The 21499-nt window shown below is 40.2% G+C and overlaps 1 long non-coding RNA gene across 1 annotated transcript; it reads right to left on the bottom strand.

The window, feature by feature from the left end:
- Window positions 1–8273: 8273 nt before the first annotated feature.
- Window positions 8274–21499, bottom strand: LOC115509996. Its single transcript, XR_003967563.1, has 3 exons — window positions 21462–21499; window positions 13993–14059; window positions 8274–8789 (listed from the first exon to the last, which is right to left on the bottom strand). It is a non-coding gene; the product is annotated as an uncharacterized LOC115509996 (long non-coding RNA).

The raw sequence follows: 21499 nt of genomic DNA, 5'->3' as shown, positions 1-21499 counted from the left end.
CAAAGCTGAGGTCCCTGCACAATCAGACAATCTCTTCAAAGATGTAAAGGTAGAAGAGGATGTTCTTACCCATTTTACTATCACCCATGGGGACCTAAGTGATGGTGCGAATGACTTCCAGTCTCAGTTTATTTCCCTTCTTCCCATATATTCAGAGGGAGATCCCGCTATTTTTTTTTCCTAATCCAGGACTTTGGATTTTATTCCACAACTTGGACCGTAATACAGCTGGACCTCAGTTTCCCTCTTAGTAAATAGGAACAATTTTCTGACTTAACCAGTGGACATAAGAATTGGTTAGAGAGCTTGATACGCTGTCTCATCTTCCCATCTTAAGAATGCTAGGACTCTCTTTAGCGTTGTGAAATTCTAGGTGTGCCGCACTGAGCAGCCTAGGCTACTATCTGCTCTTGCCAGTGACTGATCACGTGTCATTCTGAGGGTCACGTGTTCTTAGGGTACTGCCTCCCTTTTCCTCCTCTTACCCCTTGCAATCACTTATCTTTGTCCTATCCCTATAGTTTTTGCCTCTTCCAGAAATGTCATATAGTTGGAGTCATGCATTCTGTAGCCTTTTCAGATTGGCTTCTTTCACTTAGTAATATGCCAAGTTTCCTCTATGTTTTTTTCATGGATTGATACCTCTTTTTCTTTTTCTCTTTCTTTCTTTCTTTCTTTCTTTCTTTCCTTCCTTCCTTCCTTCCTTCCTTCCTTCCTTCCTTCTTTCTTTCTTTCGAGAGAGAAGGGGAGAGGAGAATAGGGAGAGGACTGTCAAGCAGTCTCCATGATCAGCATGGAGCCCAATCCCATGACTGTGAGATCATAACCTGAGCCAAAAATCAGGAGTTGGGTGCTTAACCAATTGAGCTACCCAGGTACCCCTTCTTTTTCTATTTTTTGATAGATCATAAATAATACAAAGTATAATTTTTAAATAAAAATTAACTTCTCACAGGGTTTTTATGAGATTTACCTGTTCCCATTCCTTATTACAAATACCTATAATTTATCTTCTAGGCAGGAACACACAGAATTTAATGTAATTTACTTAATGGTCACAATTTCTTATTTCCAATGTTATCTTAAAGAAAAGTAAATAATTCTTTTATTGTTTGGCAAGAGTCAAGAAGTCTGCAGGCCCTTAGAAGAGAATTTGACTCACAGTCTCCAGGTACAAAGAGAGAAAACAAATCTAAATGACCCACCCCTGAACCCAGCCAGCCCCACAGCTAACCTATGCCTCAGTTAAATAAAATTCCTTGATTACACAAAATGAGTTCAGAGTCATTCTCAAAAAACAAGGAGTATTAAGAACACTCCTATGGTCAGGTGGCTGGGGACCAACCAAACCTGAAAGGGTCATGTCATGTGTATTATCTGACCAATCTCTAGCCCCATGCTTGCTCTTTGCTGACCTGATGGAAAAACAAAAACAGCCTCCCCTCCCCCCAAAAAAACCAATGAGTATTAAATCTTCAGCTGTTGTTTTTCTTTCTTCTGTGTTTTAGTTTTAATTAGTTGCTATCATTCTAATACATAATAATATGGGTTGTATCATCTCTTTATTCTTTCTTTCTTTTTCTTTTTTTTATATCATCTCTTTAAAAATGAAGCAGATTTGGCTGCACACAGCCTGCAGAGTGGCAACTGCACTCTATACATGGGCACATTCTTTTCATCTCACTGCAGTCCCCACCCTGCCCATGTCTCTCATTTATGTTATTTTCCTGTTCCTGTGGACATTTAAGTTTGCAATGCCTGGCCTACTGTGTAACGGTATGGACTGAATGCTGGCCTGTGGAGCTGAACATTTGTCAGAAAGACAGACCCTGGTCAAAGAACTCCAAATGCAACTGTGATGACTACAGGAAGGCAAGATGGGATGCCAGGGTGGCTCAGTTGCTTAAACATCCGACTATAGATTTCAGCTCAGGTCATGATCTCATGGTTTATGAGTTTGAGCCCCTCATCGGGCTCCATGCTGGCAGTGTGGAGCCTGCTTGGGATTCTCTCTCTCTCTCTCTCTCTCTCTCTCTCTCTCTCTCCCTCTCCCTCTCCCTCTCTCCCTCTCTCCCTCTCTCCCTCTCTCCCTCTCTCTCTAGCCCTCCCCAGCTCTCTCTCTCTCTCTCACAAAGTAAATAAATAAACTTTAAAGAAAGGTACATGGTGTTATGAGGGTGTTATGAACCCAAGTTTCAAGGTTTAGGGACAGAGCATACTAAAGTATTGTAGCTTCAGCAAATATCTGCAGCATATGTAGATGGTAACTAGGCAAAAGGGGTGCAGGAAGGATTCTAATTAGGAAGAAAAGATATACAAAGCCACGTGGCCCATATTCTGGTTTCTATTGCTACAAACAAATCACTTACAAATTTAGTGGCTTAAAATAACAGTGATGATTTTATCATCTCTCACAGATATGTGGGTCAGGAATTCAGAAAGAGTTTGCCTAGGCTTTTCTAACTTAGGGGTTTCTGATGTAGAGCTGGACCACATGCAGCACCTGGAGGCTGGCTGGGCCTCTCCCTCTTCATGGAGCCTTAGAGACTGTCCACGTGGTCTCTGCATGGGCTGCTTTGGGCTTCCTCACAGCATGGCAGCCTCAGGGCTGTCAGACTGTTTACACAGTAGCTGGAGGCTTTCCGAGTTAGTGCTCCAGAGAACAAGGCAAAGCTGCATTTGCCTTGTGTGGCCTAGCCCTGGATGTCATATACAGTCACGTCCACTGTAGTTTACTAGCTACAAATGAGATGTAAGCCTGTCCAGATACAAAGGGAGGAGACTTAGACTCTACTTCCTGATGAGGAAGTGCAAATGGCATGTCTGAAGCTCAGAGGAGAGTCAGAACTGGACACCTAACGTATGAATGGGTAGCATTTGAAAGGTAATTGAAGCCTCGGGTGTGGATGTTAACGGATGTTAACACCTGGGAACTACCTCTGCTCTACTCTCATGGCCCATTAGCAGAACTTTCTACCCTTATAATTATTCAATTATCTGATGAGTTTGCTCTATTTGGCTAGCATTATGTGCAACTTCCATGAGGGCACAGACTCAAGCTATCTTGGTCACCACGGTGTGTCCCTGGCCCCTAAGACAGTGCCTGGTACACATATATTTCCATAAGCTGCTGAAGAACCACAGTCTCTCAACTCTGCTGGAGTCCCTAAAGAACAAGGAACACCTGAGGATTGATTAGTATATGTCAAAATCACCGTAGACTATGTTGCAAGGAGAAACAAGGTTGAGAACTACTTGCTGGTCTGGATGAGTAATTCTCAAGATTATTTGAGGTAGACTGCTCCCCTAGGGCTATTTCAGCATCTTAAGGGGAGAAGATTATATCTTAGAAGATGTAATGGAAAACAGCATTTACAAAGCAAGAAAAAAAAAAGAAAATTCCTAGGAATAAATTTTACAATAACAATGCACAATCTATATAAAGAGAAGATTTATTTTTTTTATTTTTTTAATGTTTATTTATTATTGAGAGACAGAGAGAGACAGAGCATGAGCGAGAGGGGCAGAGAGAGAGACACAGAATCCGAAGCAAGCTCCAGGTTCTGAGCTGTCAGCACAGAGCCTGACGCGGGGTTCGAACTCACAGACTGCGAGATCATGACCTGAGCTGAAGTCGGACACTCAACCGACTGAGCCACCCAGGAGCCCTGTATATGAAAAGAAGATTTAAATTCTACAGAAGGATGAAGAAAAAGACTTAAAAATATGTAATTTATGTTCTTCACTAGCAAGACTGCATCAAGATATCAGACACTCTGGGGCACCCGCGTGGCTCAGTCGGTTGAGCGTCCAACTTCGGCTCAGGTCATGATCTCACGGTCTGTGAGTTCAAGCCCCACGTTGGGCTCTGTGCTGACAGCTTGGAACCTGGAGCCTGCTTCAGATTCTGTGTCTCCCTCTCTCTCTGCCCCTCTCTCACTCATGCTGTCTCTCTCTCTCTGTCAAAAATAAATAACAATTAAAAAAATTTTTTTTTAAAGATATCAGACATTCAATGAGATCCTAATAAAAAAACAAACAAGATTCTGTTTTGGAACTAGATGAGCCATGTCTAAAATTCTTATGGAAAATTTAACAAGAAAACATTTCTGAAAATTCCTGCCCAAATAATAAACATATTATCATGTCTTACTAATTAAAACTGTTAGGGGGGCGCCTGGCTGGCTCAGTCAGTGGAGCATGTGACTCTTGATCTTGGGGTCGTGAGTGTAAGACCCATGTTGGGCACAGAGCATACTTAAAAAAAAGACAGAAACTGTTAGGTACTAGTGCCTAATTAGTTCCACAAATCAGAAGAGAAGAGAAATTCCCAAATAGACCCAAACATAAGTAGGCATTTAGTATTCAATAAAGGTGTTATTTCAAATTGATAGAGATAAGACAGATATCATGCAATAAAAGATTTGGGACAACTACAAAGTATCTGTGGGGAAAAAAGAGTTGAATCCATACTTTATCTTATACCTGGAAAAAATATCAAATGGATCAAGGATTTAATGTTTTTTATTTTTGAGAGAGAGAGAGAGAGAGAGAGAGAGAGAGAGAATATGAGCAGGAGAGGGACAGAGAGAGAGGGAGACACAGAATCTGAAGCAGGTTCCAGGCTCTGAGCTGTCAGCACAGAGCCCGATGCAGGGCTTGAACTCATGAACTGTGAGATCATGACCTGAGCCAAAGTCAGACGCTCTACTGACTAAGCCAACCAGATGCCCTGCAAATGGATCAAGGATTTAAATGGAAAGAAGGAAACCATAAAAGTACCAAAAGAATCCCTGGGAGAAGTGAAGAAGACCCGTTTACTATAACACAAAATTCAGAAGACTTAAAGGAAAAGATTGATACATTTAACTTCATGAAAATAAAATATAATCATGGGAAATAAAGAAACAAGTCACAAACTGGAATAAAAATTGCATCTCAAGCACAGAAAGGCAAATTTTATAACATATACAGGTCCCATGAATTACAAAAAGATTAAAACTCAATAGAAAAATGAATAAAAGTGGGCACCTGGGTAGCTCAGTCAGTTAAGCATCCAACTTCGGCTCAGGTCATGATCTCATGGTTCGTGGGTTTAAGCCCTGCATGGGGCTCTGTGCTGACAGCTCTGAACTATCAGTACAGAGCCTGGAGTCTGCTTCGGATTCTGTGTCTACCCCTCTCTCTGCCCCTCCCATGCTCATGCTCTGTCTATCTCTCAATGATAATTAAAATGTTAAAAAAATTTTTTTTAATTAAGCTTCTTAAAGTAATATGTGCCCATAGTTTAAAGAGACAAATAGTTTTAAGAAGCTTATCATGAAAATCAATACTCCAATCCACTCACTTTCAACTCTTTTCTTCAGGTATATTTCTACATATTTCTTTTTTTTAGTATTTTATTATTTTTTAGTAATCTTTCTGCCCAACATGGGGCTTGAACCCATGACCTTGAGATCAAGAGTCACATGTTCTTCCAAATGAGCCAGCCAGGCACCCCTCTTCTTTCATATTTCTTTTTTTAAGTTTATTTATTTATTTTGAGAGAGACAGAGTCAGCCTGAGCAGGGGAGAGGCAGAGAGAGAGGGAGAGAAAGAGAATCCCAAGCAGACTCTGCACTGTCAGCACAGAGCCCCATGTGGGGCTCGAACTCACGAAATTGTGAGATGATGACCTGAGCCGAAACCAAGAGTCAGACACTTAGCTGACTAAACCACCAGGTGCCCCACTTCCTTCATATTTCTAAAAGATATGTCTACACAGCTTTTCTTGATTCTCCCATTTAGATCTGTTGATTCTCATGGAAGATGAGAATTTGGTTCTCTTAGTCCTGTTCCTACCCGCTCCAACACAAAAACTCCCTTTCTCCATTCCAGTATCTTTCTTTTTTTTTTTTAATTTTTTTTTTTTCAACGTTTATTTATTTTTGGGACAGAGAGAGACAGAGCATGAACGGGGGAGGGGCAGAGAGAGAGGGAGACACAGAATCGGAAACAGGCTCCAGGCTCTGAGCCATCAGCCCAGAGCCCGACGCGGGGCTCGAACTCACGGACCGCGAGATCGTGACCTGGCTGAAGTCGGACGCTTAACCGACTGCGCCACCCAGGCGCCCCAATTCCAGTATCTTTCTATCATAATTATGGACTCAATCAATATTTAATATTTATATTATTAAGACTATATAAGTAGTAGTCACCACTAAGCCATGCAGAGTATTATGATTACTTGTATAACTATTATGATGCCTGTATAATTTTTCCCCTGAAGTTATAAGTTGCCTTGGTGTTTCATTTTCTTGTGTAACAGGATGTAGACAGGAAACTATTTCAGTCTCAGTTTCAGCTGATGCTTCCCTATTTCAATGTAAGTCCGCCTAGGCAGGACTTGTGACTAAAGAGGTGACTAAAAACTGGTTATAGCAGCTTTATTCATAATTGCCAAAACTTGGAAGCAACCAAGATATCCTTCAGTAGCTGAAAAGATAAATAAACTGTACTACATCCAGACAATGGAATATCATTCAGCACTAAAAAGAAATGAGTGATCAGGCCATGAAAACACTGGAGGAAACTTAAATGCACATTACTAAGTGAAAAAAGCCAATCTAAAAAGGCTAAATAATGTGTAATTCCAACTATACGCCATTCTAGAAAAGGTAAAACTATGGAGACAATTAAAGATCAGTGGCCCCCAGGGTTTTAGGCGGAGGGATGTATAAGCAGAGCACAGAGGAGTTTTAGAGCAATGAAACTACTCTACATGATACTATAATGGTGGATACATGTCATTATACCTTTATCCAAACCCATAGAATGTACAAAACCAACAGTAAGCCCTAATGTAAACTATGAACTTGGGTGATAATGATGTGTCCATGTAGATTCATGGACTGTAACAAATGTACCCTCTGGTGGAAAATGTTTATAGTGGAGTAAGCAGTGCGTGTGTGGGGGCTAGGGGGTATGTGAGAATTTTCTGTACCTTCTGCTGTATTCTAGTTTTGCTGCAAACCTAAAACTGCCCTAAAAAAATAAGGCCTATTACATTAAAAAAAAAAAAACAAAAACAAAACCTGGCTTTGTTACGTTTGGTCCCCTACCCATTTAAGAGCATGAGGGGCTGAGGTTGAAATTTCCCAAGATCACAGAAAATGTTTGGAGAGCATTGACGAGCTGTGAGTACACCTCTGCCTGTTTGTGGGAGAAGGATGTTTTTTTTCTTCACCTCAAGCTTAAAAAAAAGCACTTCAGCCAGACCTCCTGATGAGCTTGATGTGTCTCCTGAACCTGAGGTGACACAGTAGGTGGTGCCTGACTCATGCCTGAGAAGTATAAATGAAGGGGCCGTGGCTGGCTAGCAACTCTGATAGTGGCAGAGAGAAGTGGAGGTGCTGTTCCAGGGTGCAAGACACTATCCTGAGGACCAGACTGGGCCGTGCTGGGGAAACACTAGTTTGGATCTGGTCTTAGAGGTTGGTCCCAAGGTGTGAGGTAAAGGAGGCCGAATGCCTGGGGCTCAGGGCAGAATTATAAGTGGTCATAAAATCAAGGGGCCTTTTTGTTGAGTGAGGCCCCACCCATGGAGCAGAGCTCAGGGCAGGGGGTTGGAGGAGCACCTTGGAAGAATCACACAAGCCAAAAGCACTCCAGGAGAGGAAGTGTCCATTGTGAATCTCTGCCAAGGTCAGAGAGTGCCACACTGATTCCTCCCTCCTGCTTCCACAGCCCCCTTCTATCCCAGAGGAACCAGAGACAGTCTCCTGGTGGAAGAGGATGGTGGAAAGCTTTGTGGGGAAATAGAGAAGCCTACCAGGCCTCCCTTTCTTACCTCAGGTGGCCAGTCCAAAGCAGGCTTCTGTGGCAGAGGGAGAGATGATTTGATTTGATTTGATTTGATTTGATTTGATTTGATTTATGTATTTATTTTTATTTTATCTTATTTTATTGATTTATTTTGAGGGAGAGCGTGCGTGTGTGAGTGGGTGAAGGGCAGAGAGTGAAGGAGAGAGAATCCCAAGGAGGCTCCACTCGGTCAATGAGAAGCTCGATGTGGGGGCTCAATAGTACAAACCCTGGGATTGTGACCTGAGCTTAAACCAAATGTCGGACACTTAACCAACTGAGCCACCCAGGCGCCCTGAGATGATTTTATTTTAATCTAATTTGGAAATTTTGACTCTTATTAGAGTGAATCAGATGAAAACATTCAATCATTTTCGACTCACAAAAATGGCAATTTCATACGGTTCAGCTTAATGCACAAGAGTGGACTTTTAAGTTACTGAACTGAGGCTGTTTGGAGGTTTTCAGTGACTGAGACAATTTTATTACCTGAGAGTGACTAAAAAAGCCATGAGACTTGCCCTAGACTTCATTCAAGTGCATGGGGGAAGAACAATTCCAAGAATAAACTTCTTTTCTTCCTACACCCACAGTTCCCATCTGTACAACAAATTGGCTACACTTCACTTTCTGTGTATTTATCACCAATTGATCCACAAAATCTCTGACAGAAACCGAAATTTCCTCTCAAGAGATTCAAACACATCAGATAGTCTACCCATTTCTTTTTATTTACTTGTTTATTTTCTTGGCGACATTCCCCTACCTGGCTGTTCTCTGTTCTCCTGCTCTGTTTGGGACTGATTTCTCTCCAGGTCTGCTGGGCAGCTGTGGCACAGGCATTTGCTCTTGCCTCTTTCCTGGGCTGATCTCCTGTTTCTCGTATTCCATGAGTTCCTTTTCCATGGTTTTCTCCCTCATGCTCCACTCACTTTCTGAGAAAAAGACTTAGAAAAGAAATTTTTGAGACTTTGCATATCCGGAAACGTCTTTATTCTATCTTCACACTTCCTAGATAATTTGGCTGGGTCTAATTCTGGGTTAGAAATCATTGTCTTTCAGAACACAGAGTTTTTCTTTCTCATATCAGGGGGAAAAAATCTGTTTCTTAGTATTTTACACTTAGTTAGAAAACCAACTTTTTTCTTACTCCCTCACCTCCTCTGTCTGCTGTCTCTCTTCCTCCTCCTTTAAAAAATTTTTATTTAAGTAATCTCTACACCCAATGTGGGTTTCAAACTCATGACCTCAAGATCAAGAGTCGAATGCTCTTCTGACTGAGACAGCGAAGTGCCCCCATCTCCTTCTTCATTTTCTGTCTCCTCTTTCTCTTTCTTCTTGATAGTGGTAGAGAAAAATTCCTTTATCACTGGGTTTTCAAACTCTAGCTGTCAAAAACCACAAAATTGTTTTCCTAACATAGACTTGTATTTACATGGCGGAAAAAAAATTTGGCACTTACATTTTGTTCTGTGTTTGAATTACTCTATACTCTATACCTCTATACATAATCATGTATAATCGTGTGTATAATCATAATACATAATCATGTATTGCTTTCATCAGTTAAAAAATTTGCCGTGTCTGGGAATCTGGGTGGCTTAGTGGGCTAAGCGTCTGACTCTTGATTTCAGCTCAGGTCATGATCTCACAGTTCGTGAGACTGAGCCCTGAATCAGGCTCTGCACTGACAGCATGGAGCCTGCTTGGGATTCTCTCTCTCCCTCTCTCTGGGCCCCTCCCTACTTGTTCTCTCTCTCTCTCTCTCTCTTTCTCTCAAAATAAATAAACATTTTAAAAATAGTATAAATAAATATTTTTGAAAATTTGCTATATCTTGATAAATGACTTTTCTATCATTCCTAATACTAAAACTATTTCACTTAATTTTTTTCTTTTTACTAAAATTGAGCTGAAATCCATATAACATACAATTAACCATTTTACAGTGAACAATTTAGTGGCATTTAGTCATTTCACAGTGTTGAGCTACCACCACCTCTATGTAGTTCCAAAACATTTTCATCATTCCAGAGGGAAACCTTATATCCATTAAGCAGTTGCTCCCCAATCCTCCCTCCCCCACAAAACTCTGAAGGCCATCTATCTGCTTTTTGTTTCTGTGTATCTACCTATTCTGGATATTTCATACAAACGGAATCATATAGTATGTGACCTTTAATGTTTGACTTCTCCCACATAACATAATGTTTTTAAGGTTCATCCACGTTGCAGCATGTATCGGTATTCATTCCTTTTTTTAATGTTTATTTACTTATTTGTTTTGAGAGAGAAAGAGAGAGAGTAGGGGAGGGACAGACAGAGAGGGAGAGGAGAGAATCCCAAGGAGGCTTCATGCTGTCAGCGCAGAGCCCAACTTGGGGCTGCATCTCACAAACCGTGAGATTATGACCTGAGCTGAGGATCAAGAATCTGATGCTTAACTGACTGAGCCACCCAGGTGCCCCAGTACTTCATTCCTTTTTATAGCCAAATAATATTCCCTTATATACATATCACAATTTGTTTATCCGCTTCTCTGTTTATGGATGTTTGGGCTGTTTCCACCTTTGGTTATTTGAATAGTGCCTCTATGAACATTCATGTAAAAGAATTTGTTTTCAAATTCTGTTTCCATTCTTTTGGGTGTATATTTAGGGGTCGAATTGCTGAGTCACGTGGTTACTCCATGTTTACCTCCTTTAGGAACTGCCAAGCTGTCTTCCACAGCTGAACCGTTTTACATTCCCTCTGGTGATGTACAAGGGTTCTAATTTCTCCTCATCTTTGCCAATGATTGTTATTTTCCATTTTTAAAATTATAGCTATCCTAGTGAGTGTGAAGTGGTATCTCATTATGATTTTGATTTACATTTTCCTAATAACTAATGATATCAAGCATCTTTTCACATACTTTTAGGCCATTTGTATATTGTCTTTGAGGAAATGTCTATTCAAGTCCTTTCCTCACTTTAAAATTGTGTTGTCTTACAGTTCTGAATTTTAAGAGTTCTTTATATTTTTTGGATATTCCCCTTAACTTTTGAGGCTACCTGAATTTTCACTGTGATAATAATCTGGTAAATGAGTGTTACACAATGTGGGAGAGACCATTTGTTGTCTAATGATATCCATTTTCCCATTTTTGTATTGCCTTAAAACCCCAACTTCATTTTTAGGGCAACAATGTGCCTAAAAAATGACTTTTCTAGTCCCCCTACTTCTAGGCTTGACCACATTGTTAATTTTAAGATATTTATTAGACATCCAAGTGGAGATACTGGTTAGATATCTGGAAATTCAAGAAGGGAGTTCAGGAGAAATATGACCCTGTTGTTGCCTCCCCACTGGTTTTACCTACCACATTTTTTCTTCCTTCTTTCTTTTTCTTTCTTTCTTTCTTTCTTTCTTTCTTTCTTTCTTTCTTTCTTTCTTTCTTTCTTTCTTTCTCTCTTTCTTTTTCTTTCTTTCTTTCTTTCTTTCTTCCTTTCTTTCTTTCTTTCTTTCTTTTTCTCTTTCTTTCAAAAGCATTTATTTATGGGGCGCCTGGGTGGCTCAGTCAGTTAAGCGTCCGACTTTGGCTCAGGTCATGATCTCACAGTCCGTGAGTTCGAGCCCCGCGTCAGGCTCCGTGCTGACAGCTCAGAGCCTGGAGCCTGCTTCAGATTCTGTGTCTCCCTCTCTCTCTGAACCTCCCCTGTTCATGCTCTGTCTCTCTCTGTCTCAAAAATAAATAAACATTAAAAAAAATTAAAAAAAATAAAAGTATTTATTTATTTGAGAGAGAGAGAGAGAGAGAGAGAATGAGGGGGGAGGGGCCGAGAGAGGGGGCGGGGGCAGAGGATCCAACGTGGGCTCTGTGCTGATAGCAGAGAGCCCAAAGTGGGGCTCAAACTCACGAACCATGAGATCATGACCTGAGCCAAAGTTGGAAGCTTAACTGACTGAGCCACCCAGGTATCCCATTTTTCTTTCTTTCTTTCTTTCTTTCTTTCTTTCTTTCTTTCTTTCTTTCTTTCTTTCTTTCTTTCTTTCTTTCTCTTTCTTTCTTTCTTTCTTTCTTTCTTTCTTTCTTTCTTTCTTTCAGTTTATTTTGAGAGAGAGAGTGCATGCAGAACAGAGGAGGGGCAGAGAGAAAGGGAGAGAGAGAGAATCCCAAGCAGGCTCCACACTGTCAGCACAGAGCCCGATGTGGGGCTCAATCCCACAGACTGTCATGAGATCATGTCCTGGGCCGAAATCAAGAGTTGAATGCCTAACCGACTGAATGCCCAGGTACTCCTTTACACCATGTTTTAGCACGTGGCTCACATATTCTCCACTTATCATCCTGGTGACCTCAACATTCATACGAACAGCCAATCCAAGATCCTGGTCATTTAGTTGTAGGACTTTCTCTTTTTCAGTGACCTTCTCCTCCATCCTACCTCAGTCATCCCTCCTTATGACTATATACTGGGTCTTGACATCAAAAAGAAATATATCCAAAATATCATTCTACATTCTGGCCACAACACTTCCAACTTCTGTGTTCCATGACTCACTAAGACTATTCTTCTAGCTAATCAGAACTCCAATCTATTTACCCATCTAGTTTCTCTCCTTCCATCAACTTTCTCCACCTTTCATATCTTTCTATATTCAGCAAAATGTTATGGCCCATCATTTCAAAAACACTCTTTCCAGTACCCTAAATTCCCATGACCATCTGTATTTTGATTGTGCCTGTTGATCAAAATTCCACCTATTTGCTTTGTCAGTGTCTATTTTTTTAAATTTGTTTAATGTTTTTTTTTTTTAACTTATTTTTGAGAGAGAGAGAGAGCAAGCAGGGGTGGGGCAGAGAGAGAGGGGCACAAAATCCAAAGTAGGCTCCAGGCTCTGAGCTGTCAGCACAGAGCCAGACCCAGGGCTCGAACCCACAAACCGTGAGATCATGACCTGAACCAAAGTTGGATACTTAACCAACTGAGCCACCCAGTATCTATTTGAAAAATTCACTCATCTTCCCAAAACAAAAACAACAACCCACCTATATCTGAAACAAGCTTCTTGCTGTTCCCGTAGGAATGGTTGGTGTCTCTCCTATCCAAACCAATCCTTATCTCCTCCTCTGCTTCATATAAACCTTACACTCCCAAGGATTCATTTTCTCTTCTGGATATCTAAGCTTTAGCTCTCAACTATATTCTTCCAATTTTTATTTAAACATTCTCAAGTCTTTCTTATCTGAAAAACAAAACCCAAACAGGCAAATGTCTTAATTTCATTGTATCTCCAGCTCCATCCCATTTCCTTCCTTCCCTTCTCACAGCCAAACTTACTGAAAGGTTTACCAACACTTTGTTAAGACATTACTAAGTCCAGTGAGCATGTTCACATCTCTTGTTGCTGGATCTTCCACTAGCATTTGACATGGCCCATCACTCTCTTCTAGAATATTCTCCTTCCTGGGCATCTGGACACTACTCTCTGCTAGTTTCTATCCTGTTTCTCTGATCACTCCTTTTCTCTTTAAGGTCTTAAAATGAGACAGAAGAAATTGTTTTAGGGATGCCTGGGTGGCTTAGTAGGTTGGGTGTCTGACTCTTGATTTGGCTCAGGTCATGATCTCGTGGCTCATGGGATCAAGCTCTGCATCAGGCCTGTGCTGACAGCATGGATCTTGCTTGGGATTCTCTCGTGTGTGTGCGCTCTATCTCTCTCTCTCTCTCAAAATAAATAAATAAACTTAAAAAAAAGTTTTTAAAAAAGTGTTTTACAAATCTGAGCACAGTAATTAGTATAGATCATTAATATTTTCTTGTTAATCATATAAAAAGAGGAATGCATATGGAGCAAAGTTAGAAGGCAGACTGGAAAAGGAGAGTGATGGTTTTATTGAAATGGTATGATATAGGTGTTATCTTTTGCCTTTCTCAAATTTTCTTTATAGTCTAACAGTGTTTTGTACTATGTATTTTTATTTAAGTATAATTAACAGGCATTAGTAGTGTTTTCACAATATAAATCAAATATATTTTTTAGAAAAAATTTATAATAGCTGTTCTAAGAATGTATGTTGGAGATAGAATGGTAAAGTTGGTGTGGCCATAAGAAGAAACGAGAACAATGCTCTTCTTCTTCAAGGAAGAAGTTTACTGTACTCACAGGTCCTAGAGGGGGATACCCATGTGCCACGTGGAGTCACAGGGGAAGCAGCAAGTGTTGTTGGCACCTGGTGGCAGAAGACAGGAAAGAGGGGAAAGGCTGGGTTTAGGACTGTCCAGTTTGAATAATGCCAATGGGCTCTGGGCTGCAGGGGTGCTCTCTAGTTGCCTGTACCTGGCCCTGGGATGATTTAGGGCAGAGGAAACACTGGCTTGTTGTGTGCTAGTTTGAGAAGGACAACAAGAGCCACACACTAGAGATTGGTTGGCTTGCATATAAGGGATGTGCTGCTGAGCCCTTTGCTCTGTGTCTCTAAGGAGTAGCCCTGGGGGGAGCAGGCTCTCCTACTGACAAGTTTTTAAGATGTCGAAACACAAAATACCAATTTTTTTTTTTAAAGCATGATTAATACACCACCTTCCAGGGTCACCTGGGTGGCTCAGTTGGTGAAGCATCCGCCTTTTGATTTCGGCTCAGGTCATGATCTCATGGTTCGTGAGTTTGAGCCCCACATCAGTCTCCACACTGACAGTGCAGAGCCTGCTTGGGATTCTCTCTCTCCCCCTCTCTCTGCTTCTCTCCCTCTCTCTCTCTCAAAATAAATAAATAAACTTAAAAAAAAATACAACACCTTCCAGGAAACTTCACTACTCTTTCAGATGTTGACCCCGTATTTTCCATCACATATGAGAAGGAAGGATAATGCTTAGTTACAAGGCAGACAGACACTGCATGAACCAAGCATATTACCTCACAGCTGCAGCCGTTGCATGCCCAGATCAAAGACTATGGACAGTATTACTTAGATAGAATGCCCTCTATATTTAAAAGAATAGCATTACCCAAAGCAAACAAAGTAAACCAGTAAAGCAAAAGCTTTTGCAGGGTGTGGGCACTAACTGCGATTCTCATAGGGACCAGCCGGCTTGACAAGTTTTTGTTTATAAACCCTAGGAGAATGCAAAAGGAAGTAATTGCTAGTGGGATGGGAGAAGGAACAGCTCTTGGATTTCACCAGCATTTAGGAGAAAAGAGGGAGAATTGTGGCCCAGTTGACGTTGTGATAAAGGATTGTCATGGTAAGGAGCTCAGGTTTTGGTCTCAAATGGACTTGGATTCAAATCCTGCATTGGCCACTCATTGGCTTCTTTGGACAAGTCAATTAATAATAATAAATAACCTTTACAAAGCACTAATGATATGTCAGGCACTGTTGTAAGTGCTTTATATGTATTAATTTATTTAACCCCCTCAACTATCTTATGTGGTAGGTACTATAATTTCCTCCATTTTATGAATGCATAAACTGAGGCACAGAGTAATTAAGTCAGTTGCCCAAGATCAACACACATGTATTAAGTGAAGGAGCTGTTTCCAAAAGAGCTGGCCATGTATCTCATGTCCTTCTAGTCAATAACTTTTCCCGCTTGAGTTAAGCAGTGCTGGTTTCTGAGCTCTAAGTGATACAACAGTTTACAAGGGTTTTTATGAATGTTGTCACACACGTATGAATTTTGTGCCAAATAAATTGTAGATATCATTTATACTCTAGGATTATAAGGAAGATTGTGAAATGAAGAAAATATAGTTAATTGAGAAAGTATGAAACTTCTTTGGAGGGGCACCTGGGTGGCTCAGAGGGTTAAGCATCTGACTCTTGATTTCGACTCAGGTCATGATCTCATGGTTTGTGAGTGTGAGCCCTGTGTTAGGCTCCACACTGTCAGTGCGGAGCCTGCTTGGAATTTTCTTTTTCTCTTTCCCCTGCTCCCCAAAATAAATAAATAAGCTTAAAAAAAACAAAAACAAGAAACCTCATTGGGAATTAGTATATGAATTTTTTAAAACAATCTCAAACTTGGGGTGCCTGAGTGGCTCAGTTGGTTAGGTGACTGACTCTTGATTTCACCTCAGGTTCTCATGGTTCATGAGTTTGAGCCCCTCATCAGGCTCTGTACTGACAGTGTAGAGCCTGCTTGTGATTCTCTGTCTCGTTCTCTCTCTGCCTCTCTCTCTCTCTCTCAAAAATAAATAAACATTTTGAAAAATATATACTTCCTTTAAAAATAATAAATAAATAAACAACCTCAAACTTACAAACAGGTCATAAATACGGCTCTGATAGGTGTTTTTGTTTTTTGGGTTTTTTTTTTTGTGCTGAACCATTTGAGACTAAATGCTGACTTGTGACCTCATCACCTTCAAATACCTTAGCGTGTATTTCCTACAAGGGATTTCTTCGTAATACAACCATCAAAATAAGAAAATTAACATGACAGAATACCATTGTTCAATCCTCAGCCAACTCATCAAGTTTCACGGGTTTGTCCAATAATGTCCTTTGCAGTGAAGAGATCTTTGCATTTAAGTTGTTCTGTCTCTTTAGTCTCTTTCAATCTGGAGCAGTTCTTTGGTCTTTCCTCAACTTTCTTGTCCTTGACAGTTTTGAAGGTCGAAGGCCAGTTATTTTGCGCCATATTCTTCCGTTTGGGTTTAGCAGAGGTTTCTTCGCAGATTCAGGTTATGCATCTTTGGCACAAAAATCAAACACCAACGATGCTGTGTTCTCATTACATCCAGTCAGGTGGCACATGATTGTGATCTGTCCCTTTGCTAATGGTGTTCGCTTTGCTCATTTGATTAAGGTAACGTCTGCCAGTCTTCACATCTGTATACTTACTCTTTTTCCTTTTACTTATTAGGTATTTTGTAAAAAGGTACTTTGAAACTAGGTAAATGTCCTATTCCTATCACACTTCCAATTTCTTTATTTTTCTCTTATTCAGTGGGTTATAATTTATTACTCTATCTATCTATCTATCTATCTATCTATCTATCTATCTATCTTTAATTGGGATGCAATTCACCTACCATAAAATTCGCTCCTTTAAAAAAAAATTCACCCTTTTAAAGTGTACAATTCAAGGGTGCCCTGGTGGCTCAGCTGGTTGATCGTCCGACTCTTGATCTCGGCTCAGGTCATGATCTCACAGTCTGTGGGATGGAGCCCCGTGTTGGGATCTACATTGACAACACAGAGCCTCCTTGGGATTCTCTCTCTCCCTTTCTCTCTGCCCCTCCCAACTTTTCCTCTTTCTTTCTCTCTAAATAAATAAATAAATAAACTTAAAAAAATACAGTATACAATTTAGCAGGTTTTAGTATATTCTTAAAGTTGTATGACCATCACCACTATCTAATTCTAGAACAATTTCATCATCCCGAAAACAAATGCATTAACATCCATTCTTTCCTCTCCCTAGCCACTGACAACCACTAATTTGCTTTCTGTCTCTGGGCATTTGCCTATGCTGGCCCTTTTATACAAATAGAATCATAAAATACGTGGCTGGCTTCTTTCACTTAGCATAAAGTTTTCCAGGTCCATCCATATTGTGGTGTGTGTCAGTACTTTATTTTTTTTATAACTTGTTTTATTTTTTTATTTTTTTAAATTTACATCTAAATTAGTTAGCATATAGTGCAACAATGATTTCAGGAGTAGATTCCTTAGTGTCCCTTACCAATTTAGCCCATCGCCCCTCCCACAACCCCTCCAGTAACCCTCTGTTCTCCATATTTTTGAGTCTCTTCTGTTTTGCCCCCTCCCTCTTTTTATATTATTTTTGTGTCCCTTCCCTTATGTTCATCTGTTTTGTCTCTTAAAGTCCTCATATGAAGGAAGTCATATGATTTTTGTCTTTCTCTGACTAATTTCACTTAGCATAATACTCTCCAGTTCCATCCATGTAGTTGCAGATGGCAAGATTTCACTCTTTTTGATTGCCGAGTAATACTCCATTGTATATATATATACCACATCTTCTTTATCCCTTCATCCATCAATGGACATTTGGGCTCTTTCCATACTTTGGCTACTGTTGATAGTACTGCTATAAACATGGGGGTGCATGTGTCCCTTCAAAACAGCACACCTGTATCTCTTGGATAAATACCTAGTAGTGCAATTGCTGGGTTGTAGGGTAGTTGTATTTTTAGTTTTTTGAGGAACCTCCATACTCTTTTCCAGAGTGGCTGCAGCAGCCTGCATTCCCAAGTACTTTATTTTTTTTAATTGGCAATTAATATTCCTGTATAAGTAACACATATATAATGGGGCACCTGGCTGGTTCAGTTGATGGAGTGTGCGACTCTTGATCTCAGCATTGTGAGTTCAAGACCCACATTGGATGTAGAGATGCCTTTAAAAAATAAATTAAAATGTATAGTATATAGTATACATACATCACATTTTGTTTATTCAAATGATAGACATTTGTGTTGTTTCTATTTTGGGCTATCATGAGTAATGCAACCATGAACATTCAGGTACAAGTTTTTGTGTGGCTATATGTTTTTAATTCTCTTGGGCATATACCTAGAGGTGGAATTTGGGGGTCATATGGTAACTCTATGTTTAACTTTTTGAGGAAACGCCAAACTGTTTTCCAAAGTGGCTGCAACATTTCACATTCCCACCAACAGCACATGAAGGTTTCAATTTCTCTGCACTCTTGCCAACAGTTGTTATTATCTATTTTTTTTTTATTATAGTTGACCCTTGAACATTAGGGACAGTGACCCCACACACACAGTTGAAAATCTGCACATAATTTTTGGCTCCACCAAAGCATAACTACTCATAGCCTACTATTGACTGGAAGTCTTACTGATAACATAGTTACTTAGTACATATTCTGTATGTTATATATACACTGCATTCTTACAATAAAGTAAACTGGAGAAAAGAAAATGTTATTAAGAAAATCATAAGAAAGAGAAAATAGGGGCTCCTGGCTAACTCAGTTGGTAAAGCATGGGACTCTTGATCTCAGGGTCGCAAGTTCAAGCCCCACGTTGGGTGTAGAGCTTATGTTTAAAAAAAGAAGAAGAGGGTGGCTCATTCAGTTGAACTTCCAACTTCGGCTCAGGTCATGATCTCATGGTTCATGGGTTCGAGCCCTGCATCAGGCTATGTGCTGATAGCTCAGAGCCTGGAGCCTGCTTCGGATTCTGTGTCTCCCTTTCTCCCTGCTCCTCCCCTGCTCATGCTCTGTCTTTCTCTATCTCTCAAAAATAAATAAACATAAACAAAAAATTTAAAAAAGATAAAGAAGAAAGAGAAAATACATATGTGGTACTCTACTGTATTTGTGGAAAAAAAATCCATGTATAAGTGGACTCAGGCAGTTCAAACCTGTGTTGTTCAGGGTCAATTGTGTAGCCATCTTAGTGGGTGTGAAGTGATAGTTCCTCGTGGTTTTTATTTACATTATTTTTATTTTTTAATTTAATTTACATTATTTTATTTATATTTAATTACATTACATTTCCTTACTGATTGGTGATGTTGAGTATCTCTTTGCCCTGATAAACTCAAACAGGCTCTTTCTGATCTTTCAGGTCTCAGAGTAGACGTCATCCCCTCATAAGGGCCTTCCCTAAGTCTTCACTGCAGTGATAGGATCCTTCTATAAATGTTTCTAGTTCTTTCCCCTCTCTGCATGTTAGGTAAGATGGTACTTTCCTGCCCCCCTTGACACTGGGTGTGGCTATATGACTTAATTTGACCAATGAAAGGTGAACAGAAGGGAAATGTGTCATTTCTGGGCAAATGATCTAAGAAGCAGTTCACTTGTTGCCATAATCCCCTTCTTGCTGCTTCAGTAATGATCAAATTTCACATTGAGGTGAAGCCTGGGCCTATGAGTAATTATAATAAGCAGACTTCCCAGTCTGATGCTCCTGATGTTGTTTTGACGAGTTTGGCAGTGCCCCCCAAATTTAAACATAGAGTTAAAACATATGAGCCAAGGGGCACCGGGGTGGCTCAGTCGGTTGAGCAACTGACTTCAGCTCAGGTCACGATCTTGAGGTTTGTGAGTTCAAGCCCCACGTCGGGCTCTGTGCTGACAGCTCAGAGCCTGGAGCCTGCTTTGGATTCTGTGTCTCCCTCTCACTCTGCCCCTCCCCCACTCATGCTCTGTCTCAGAAATAAACATCAAAAAATTAAAAAATATAAAAAATAAAACATATGAGCCAATAATTTCACTCGTAGTACCCAAGAAATTTAAATAAATATGTCTTCCCCCAAATGGGTTCATGTATGTTCATAGCAACATCATTCACGATAGCCAAAAAAAAAAAAAAAAAAAAAGGAAACAACCTGAATGCCCATCATCTGATAAATGAACAAAATGTGGCATATCATATAATGGAATATTATTTAGCCACATATAAAAGAATGGAGTACTGTGCATGCTATAACATGGATGCTCCTGGAAAACATGTTACGAGAAAGAAACTAGTCACATAGTGTATAATTCCATTTACATAAATTTTCTAGAACAGGCAAATACATGGAGACAAAAAGTAGATTCATGGTTGCCTAGGGCTGAGTGTGTGTGTGTGTGAAAATTGGGGATGATAGTTAAAGAGTATGGGGCTTCTCTTGGGCTTTCATTTGATGAAAATGTTCTAAAATTGATTTTGGTGATGTTGCTTTAAGTGGCTGGGAAACATGGTATATGAATTGTATCTAAATAAAACTTACAAAAATTAGGGTATTGATGTCCTTCATAAGGCTATTGTGAGACTTAAATGAGTCAATGTGCATAAATCATAGAATAATGTTTAAAACATAAGTGCTCAAAGGGCACCTGGGTGGCTCAGTTGGTTAAGCATCTGACTTCAGCTCGGGTCATGATCTCACAACTTGTGAGTTCAAGCCCCACATTGGGCTCTGTGCTGACAGCTCAGAGCCTGGAGCCTGCTTTAGATTATGTGTCTCCTCTTTCTCTGCCCCTTCCCTGCTCATGCTCGCCCTCTCTCTCTCTCTCTCTCTTCAAAAATAAACAAACATTAAAAAAATTAAAAATACATTTAAAAAAACATAAGTGCTCAAGAAGGCTTATATTGCCAATATTTCCTTGAGACACCTGATGCCTTTTCTTTCTTTCTTTCTTTCTTTCTTTCTTTCTTTCTTTCTTTCTTTCTTTCTTTCTAAATTTTATTTATTTATTTTTTCAACGTTTATTTATTTTTGGGACAGAGAGAGACAGAGCATGAACGGGGGAGGGGCAGAGAGAGAGGGAGACATAGAATCGGAAACAGGCTCCAGGCTCTGAGCCATCAGCCCAGAGCCCGACGCAGGGCTCGAACTCACGGACCGCGAGATCGTGACCTGGCTGAAGTCGGACGCTTAACCGACTGCGCCACCCAGCCGCCCCTCTAAATTTTATTTTTAAGTAATCTCTATATCCATCTTGGGGCTCGAACTCACAACCCTGAGATTAAGAGTTGCACGTTCCACCAACTGAACAGCCAGATGCCCCACACCTGATGCCTCTAATCTGATTTCAATAGTCATCTGTTTCTTACAATAAAATGACTTCTAATTAAGACCACAGCCAAAAGCAAAATTGCACCATGACTATAACTTGTTTTAAGAAAGATTAAGACAGGAGCACCTGGGTGGCTCAGTTAACCGTCCAGCTCTTGATCTCAG

Source organism: Lynx canadensis, chromosome A3 (assembly GCF_007474595.2).
Source record: "Lynx canadensis isolate LIC74 chromosome A3, mLynCan4.pri.v2, whole genome shotgun sequence".
NCBI lineage: Eukaryota > Metazoa > Chordata > Mammalia > Carnivora > Felidae > Lynx > Lynx canadensis.
This window is presented reverse-complemented; position numbering and strand designations above follow the sequence as displayed.